Raw genomic sequence first — 8,915 nt, forward strand, 5'->3', positions numbered from 1 at the left:
TTTTTTTTAGTTCGTCATCAGGTGAAGGAGTTGAAATTCAAAATAACTTCGTAAGTTTAATTTTTTCATAATGTTTGATTTTTTTTGAGATTTTTATTAAATTTTTTTTTTATGGACAGAATATCATATGTAAAATATCTACATTTTGTATGGAATTTTAATTCTTTATTTTTTTTTATTACTCACTCAATATAGTCATCAAGTGGATCTGAGGCTTCTGACGACCATGTTGAGACACCTTGTGACCAACACGACTGTACTCTCGATAAATTCATTCCTGAAACTATCTGCAGTTTGGAGAACATTGATCATGTTGCACAATACTCGGTGAGTAAAACGTTTGATTGTGCTGAGTAAATTTTATCGTCTATTAAAACTTCGACGTCTTTTTAAAACTGCATCTCTATCACAATTTTTTACAAGGAGAGAATTTTTTTGTGAAATTTACCAAAAAAAAAATTTATTTTTACATGGTCACAACGACATACATATTGTTCATTGTTTTTTTTTTTTTTTTTTTTTTTTTTTGTGATGACTGTCCCGACCGGGATTCGAACCTGTGACTCTACCTAAACCTATGGAACCTATATTCTAAACCGAGTGCCTTATCCCCTAAGCTATCGCGCGCTGTTGTGAAAGGTATAAAATTTTAATCCTTATTAAGAATGATCTTCACTGAATACAAGAGAAGAAGTTGTTTTTATTAATAAGGATACTAAATCGAAACATAATGGAATAAAAAAATATAAAAAAAATTTGAACATTAAAAATGTAGGAAAAATTGAAATCTAGCGAAATATTCAGGATATTTTAATGTATGTTGGTTCATTAAGCTAGAGGTATCAGAGAAATTAATTTGTAATCTTTGATAATTCCTTATTTTTTAATTTTAAAAAAATGAAAATAACCAAGGAAAAGCAGTAGCTAAGGAAAAGATGTAAAAAATAAGGAATTGATCTGACTAAGGAATTATTTCTTTGAAACATAATTTTTTGGCAACATTAATTCCTTAGCTACATCTTTTCCTTAGCTACTGCTTTTCTTTAGACATTTGTATTTTGAAAAAATAAATTTACATGTATTTTATTTATAAACTAAATAAAAAATGTCCAAGAAAAACATGTAGCTAAGGAATTAATGTGACTAAGGAATTATTTCTTTGAAACATAATTTTTTGGCAACATTAATTCCTTAGCTACATCTTTTTCTTGGACATTTTTTATTTAGTTTATAAATAAAATACATGTAAATTTATTTTTTAAAAATACAAATGTCCAAGGAAAAGCAGTAGCTAAGGAAAAGATGTAGCTAAGGAATTAATGTGACTAGGGAATTATTTCCTTGAAATATAATTTTTTGGCAACATTAATTCCTTAGCTACATCTTTTCCTTAGCTACTGCTTTTCTTTAGACATTTGTATTTTGAAAAAATAAATTTACATGTATTTTATTTATAAAATAAATTAAAATGTCCAAGGAAAAGCAGTAGCTAAGGAAAAGATGTAGCTAAGGAATTAATGTGACTAAGGAATTATTTCTTTGAAACATAATTTTTTGGAAACATTAGTTCCTTAGCTACATCTTTTCCTTAGCTACTGCTTTTCCTTAGACATTTTTTATTTATTTTATAAATAAAATACATGTAAATTTATTTTTTAAAAATACAAATGTCCAAGGAAAAGCAGTAGCTAAAGAAAAGATGTAGCTAAGGAATTAATGTGACTAAGGAATTATTTCCTTGAAACATAATTCTTTGGCAACCTCAATTCCTTAGCTACATTAATTTCTGAGCTACTGCTTTTCATTGGACATTTTTTATTTATTTTATAAATAAAAAACATTTAAATTTTATTTTTAAAAATACAAATGTCCAAGGAAAAGCAGTAGTTAAGGAAAAGATGTAGCTAAGGAATTAATGTGACTAAGGAATTATGTTCTTGAAACATAATTTTTTGGCAACATTAATTCCTTAGCCACATCTTTTTCTTGGACATTTTTTATTTAGTTTATAAATAAAATACATGTAAATTTATTTTTAAAAAATACAAATGTCCAAGGAAAAGCAGTAGCTAAGGAAAAGATGTAGCTAAGGAATTAATGTGACTAGGGAATTATTTCCTTGAAATATAATTTAACATTAACATCAACTCTTTTCCTAACCTTTTCTTTAGACATTTGTATTTTGAAAAAATAAATTTACATGTATTTTATTTATGAAATAAATCAAAATGTCCAAGGAAAAGCAGTAGCTAAGGAAAAGTTGTAGCTAAGGAATTAATGTGACTAGGGAATTATTTCTTTGAAACATAATTTTTTGGCAACATTAATTCCTTAGCTACTGCTTTTCCTTGGACATTTTTTATCCATTTTATGAATAAAATACATGTAAATTTATTTTTTGAAAATACAAATGTCCAAGGAAAAGCAGTAGCTAAGGAAAAGATGTAGCTAAGGAACTAATGTGACTAAGGAATTATTTCCTTGAAACATAATTTTTTGGCAACTGTAATTCCTTAGCTACATCTTTTCCTTAGCTACTGCTTTTCCTTGGACATTTTTTATTTATTTTATGAATAAAATACATGTAAATTTTATTTTTAAAAAATACAAATGTCCAAGGAAAAGCAGTAGCTAAGGAAAAGATGTAGCTAAGGAATTAATGTGACTAGGGAATTATTTCCTTGAAATATAATTTTTTGGCAACTGTAATTCCTCAGGTACATCTTTTCCTTAGCTACTGGTTTTTCTTGGACATTTGTATTTTTAAAAAATAAATTTACATGTATTTTATTTATAAAATAAATTAAAATGTCCGAGGAAAAGCAGTAGCTAAAGAAAAGATGTAGCTAAGGAATTAATGTGACTAAGGAATTATTTCTTTGAAACATAATTTTTTGGCAACTGTAATTCTTTAGCTACATCTTTTCCTTAGCTACTGCTTTTCCTTGGACATTTTTTATTTATTTTATGAATAAAATACATGTAAATTTATTTTTTAAAAATACAAATGTCCAAGGAAAAGCAGTAGCTAAGGAAAAGATGTAGCTAAGGAATTAATGTGACTAAGGAATTATTTCTTTGAAACATAATTTTTTGGCAACATTAATTCCTTAGCTACATCTTTTCCTTAGCTACTGCTTTTCCTTGGACATTTTTATTCATTGAACGAATGATATACGTGTCATTTTATTTTTAAAAAATAATAACGTCCATGGAAAAGCAGTAGCTAAGGAAAAGATGTAGCTAAGGAATCAATGTGACTAAGGAATTATTTCTTTGAAACATAATTTTTTGGCAACTTTAGTTCCTTAGCTACATCTTTTCTTTAGCTACTGCTTTTCCTTGGACATTTTTATTTATTTTATGAATAAAATACATGTAAATTCATTTTTTCAAAGTACAAATGTCCAAGGAAAAGCAGTAGCTAAGGAAAAGATGTAGCTAAGGAACTAATGTGACTAAGGAATTATTTCCTTGAAACATAATTTTTTGGCAACTGTAATTTCTTAGCTACATCTTTTCCTTAGCTACTGCTTTTCCTTGGACATTTTTTATTTATTTTATGAATAAAATACATGTAAATTTTATTTTTTAAAAATACAAATGTCCAAGGAAAAGCAGTAGCTAAGGAAAAGATGTAGCTAAGGAATTAATGTGACTAAGGAATTATTTCTTTGAAACATAATTTTTTGGAAACATTAATTCCTTAGCTACTTCTTTTCCTTAGCTACTGCTTTTCCTTAGACATTTTTTATTTATTTTATGAATAAAATACATGTAAATTTATTTTTTCAAAATACAAATGTCCAAGGAAAAGCAGTAGCTAAGAAAAAGATGTAGCTAAGGATTTACAGTTGCCAAAAAATTATGTTTCAAGGAAATTATTCCTTAGTCACATTAATTCCTTAGCTACATCTTTTCCTTAGCTACTGCTTTTCCTTGGACATTTGTATTTTTAAAAAATAAATTTACATGTATTTTATTTATAAAATAAATAAAAAATGTCCAAGGAAAAGCAGTAGCTAAGGAAAAGATGTAGCTAAGGAATTACAGTTGCCAAATAATTATGTTTTAAGGAAATATATTTGCTTGAAAAAAAATTTTTTTTTCAAGCAAATATATTTCCTTAAAACATAATTCTTTGGCAGCATTAATTCCTTAGCTACATCTTTTTCTTAGCTACTGCTTTTCCTTGGACATTCTTATTTATTAAAATAAATTGCATATTTTTCATTTGTTTTATAAAGTAAAATACCAAGGATTTGTAGCAGATCACTAATTAATTCATCAAGTTCTATTCTTTTTGTAGACATTATCTCATAGTTTTTTAATTGACATGGTAACACTGTAAAAATAAATATGTTATCATTGAATTGAACCTGAGTAAGATTTTTTGAAAAAAAAAAAATTATATCGATTTAATTTACATGGTAATACTGTAAAAATAAAAATGTTATTCATCGAACTTCATATAAACAAGTAAACACACAAAATTTACATGGTTCCTTGTAGAATTATACGGGTTCTTCGGATATAAATTGTCAATCACCTGCTGAAAATAAATACGCTTAATATTTATTATCCATACTATAGAGAAATTACTACAATTTAGATAAATTTTCCTAATGACCATGTAAATATCTTAATTTACCAGAGATTTATATTTAGACACACTGTAAATAAATAAGGAAATCCCTGTAAAAATTACGATATTGTTTTTTTTACATTGTGCCAATGTAAATAAAACCAACGGCTTTGTATTTTATATACAAAAACCAAATAATAATTACCAGGCATGTCACTTCGTTCCTAACTGTCGTGATTACCCTGTAAATTTCACAAAAAAAAAATTTTCTCCGTGTAGATATTAATCAAACTTTCTTTCAGGATGTTGAACTTGATGACTCTGATGAAGATTTTCAATCACCTCCAAGTAGTCCGGAGCCTTTGGAAGAATTTCACTGCAGTGATAATGATCTTTCGCCATCAGATAATGATGATTATCCTATTATGACAGCAGAACCTATTTCTATATACTCAAAAGAAGTATTAAAAAAAACACTTTTAATGCTAGCTGGAAAAATCCGCCATTCTCTTACGTATGCTGCTGCAGAAGATTTTTCTAAGCTGATTGATATTAATGCTAAAAATTACATTGGACATTCATCAAAATTTTTATAGCAAGAAAATAGTAAATCATTTTGCTATCCCCATACAAATTCATCATTTCTGTCCATCGTGTAAGTTGTATGCCGGGGCAGAGCTAAATTCCAAAAATGGAAATGACTCTAAAATTTTTTTAAAATGTATTGAATGTGATCAATTAATCGACACTTCTGAGAATCGTCAACTAGGAAATATTTTTATGCATTTGCCTTTAGCTGACCAATTGAAACATTTCTATGAACGTAATCACACTGATATTTCATATTCAAATTCTCGACAGAAGCAATTTCCGTACAACATTGAAAGTATATTTGATTCTGAATTATACAAAAAACTAATACCAGATAACAAGGCAAACGACTTAATTAGTGTCAATTTTAGCATTGATGGAATGCCTCTATTCAAAAGTTCACAATCATCAATCACCCCAATACTGTGTAGTATCAATGAGTTACATCCAAAACAACAACATCAGCACATAATGCTAGTAAGTGTGTTTTTCGGATCCAAGAAGCCTATTATGAACGAATACCTTAAACCATTTGTTGCCGAGTCAATTTCATTAGCTACTAAAGGATTCGACTACGTTTACGATAATATTCAATATAGAAAGAGATGCAAAATTTTGTCAGGAGTTACAGATTCAGTTGAACGTCCTGAACTGAGGTGTACTACTTCTTTCCGGGGAGCCTATGGATGTGGATTTTGTTTGAATGAAGGATGTGAAATAGCTAAAGGCAGAGGCAGTGTCCGTGTTTACTCTCTTGATAAATACAACAATGCTTATGGTGAAGGTCTCCGAAATCATGAAGATACGATACTCCACTCTGAAAATAGAATTAAAGGTGTTAAGTGCCGAGCAATATTGTGTGATGTACCAGGTTTCGACATCATCAAAGGCCTGTGTGTAGATTGGATGCATTGTGTAGCACTTGGGGTCTGTAGACAATTCGCGAAACTATGGTTTGACTCAGCAAATCATCACCAAAAATTTTATTTTCATCGTTTTCTGAATATGATAGATGAGTATCTAATATCAATCAAACCATCTAGTGACGCGTCTAGGACTCCGCGAAAAATGTCAGATAGAATACATTGGAAAGCCCATGAGTGGGTTTTGTGGCTATTATTTTATAGTTTGCCGATCATGAAAAAATTATTTCCTGCTGAATATGTAAATCATTGGAGTCTACTTGTCGATGCAATTTCAACACTTCTCCAAACGTCCATGACCGCAACTGACATATACAATGCTGAAAGGAAGCTGATAGTGTTTGTAAAAGATGTTGAGAAATTATATGGAAAAGAACATATTTCATTTAATATCCACCTGCTGACACATTTAGCTCAAAGTTGCTTTGATCTTGGACCACTTTGGACACACAGTGCATTCAGGTACTTTTTCTTGACTTATTTGAGATTTTTTTATCTGTATATATACAATGTAATTCAAAACATCAAACAAATCATGATTGAGATGAGTACCAGGTAGATACTAAAAAAGGCAGTAGCTAAGTAAAAGATGTTGCTAAGGAATTAATGTAGCCAAAAAATTTATGTTTTCTTTAGCTACATCTTTTCCTTAGCTACTGTTTTTCCTTGGACATTTTTATTTTTAAATTCAATATCATTTATTTATTAAATAAATAAAAGTCTCAAGGACAAGCAGTAGCTAAAGAAAAGATGGAGCGAAGGAATTAATGTAGCTAGTTTTAAGCAACATTAATTCCTTAGCTCCATCTTTTCCTTAGCTACATCTTTTCCTTGGGTTTTTTATTTATTTAATAAATAAAATACATGGAATTTTATTTTTCAAAAATTGAAATATCCAAGGAAAAGCAGTAGCTAAGGAATTATGTTTGATTCTGAATAATTGAATTTCTGATAGATTTTTTTTTTTTTTTTGGTTTTTTTTTAAATGAAATAATTATCTATCTTGTAAATTTTTTTCAATTGTTTCTGATGTGGTTTTTTTTGCGATAATGGGTGTCAAAGTTGACAACTTTTACACACGAGAATAGGCCATACTTTACATTTTTATTTTTAGCTAGTTCGCTGTCTGATCTCTGTCTGAAATCTTTCAAATTACGATCAAATTGAAGTGGTTAAAAAAACGAATCTACTCAAAAAATTTAAATTTTTTCTGACGTGAATTTTAAAAAATAAATAACTTTCAAATATTAAAACTTTGCTAGATGCGCGGCACACAGACATGAACACAAGCATGGTATTGGTGTACGACGTAAACTTTGCTTGCTAGTGTGTTGCCGCGCACACACATACTACTAATAAACTTGGTTTTTTCATCAGTGGCGCCACAAAAATTTCAGGACACGGGAATAAAAAATAACATTGTTAATATACGGGCCCTTCGTGGAATAAATATTGGTTCGGTAATGCGACTTGGAATCAACCTTAATATTGCTTAAAACATAATTTTTCTGGCTACATTAATTCTTTAGCAACATATTTTCCTCAGCTACTGCTTTTCCTGGGACATTTTTATTTTTAAAAAATAAAATTCCATGTATTTTATTCATTAAATAAATGAAAATCTCAAGGACAAGCAGTAGCTAAGGAAAAGATCTAGCCGAAGAATTAATGTAGCCAAAAAAATTATGTTTTAGGCAACAGTAATTGCTTATCAACATCTTTCAAATAAAAGAATAGCAATACTACAAAAATAAAAAATATGTCTACCGCAACAGAGAATTTGATTGGTGAAGCTAAATGCGTCAACTGAGCAACGGCGGTAGCTTAGACAAGACCTAACCTTACCATAGTCACAAAGGAAGAGAAAAAAAAAAAAAAAAAACCGTGGAACAGCAGTAGCTGATACGCACTTGTGTTAGACTGGTTGATGTAAAGACGTAACGTATTTTCTGTAAAAAAGTTTGATAAAACAATAAAAGGTACTGTATTAAATATATATATATATAAACATGTAGATTTATACAAATGAATAGTGTTTATAAATTTCAGTAATGTAATTTATTTAGTCAATATACACATACAAACAGATAGGTGGTAATATATATTGAATTTGTTATTTTTTATGATTTTAAAAATCACAGTGATCTTCATAAAAATGATAGTGTCTCAACTTGTCTGAACAAGTTTTCTTTGTAGTTTTTTTTTTTTTTTTTTTTATAAATATTTTATGTCTGAATTTTTTTTATTTCTTCGTTTAATTAATTCATTATTTTAATTATTAATTTAAATAAATAAATTAATCAATGTTTTCAACAACGTATTATAATTTCATGATTTATTATTTTTATTTAGAAAAATGGAAAAAGAAATGTTTGCCATCGTCCAATGGACACAAGGAAAAGATAAAGGACGATATACTGTCGGATACCCAATATCTTACATTAAAAATTTTAATTATGAATTATATGAAAATGATGAATACGAACTTGATCAACCATTCCCAGTAGAATGGCATGAACCTGGGAAAAAACCTGTTGGCGGATGGGAGGTCTTTGAAGCCATTGTTATACAAGTGTCAAGTATATGAAAAGTCATAATGAATGTATAATTGAAAATGAAGAATGCGATTTTTTTAATTAACAATAATAATATAATTTATTCAGGTTCGATTAAAAAATTAGAAAAAATGATGAATATCATTGACGTAAAGGCGGGCAAAACACAAACTGCTTTGTTACCAATGGCTAAGCACATGGTGCCAGGAACAGAGGACGCAAATGTATCGAGAAAAAAAAGGTATTTATAAAAATTTGACA

This window comes from Aphidius gifuensis, linkage group LG3 (assembly GCF_014905175.1).
Source record: "Aphidius gifuensis isolate YNYX2018 linkage group LG3, ASM1490517v1, whole genome shotgun sequence".
NCBI classification, from domain to species: Eukaryota; Metazoa; Arthropoda; class Insecta; order Hymenoptera; family Braconidae; genus Aphidius; species Aphidius gifuensis.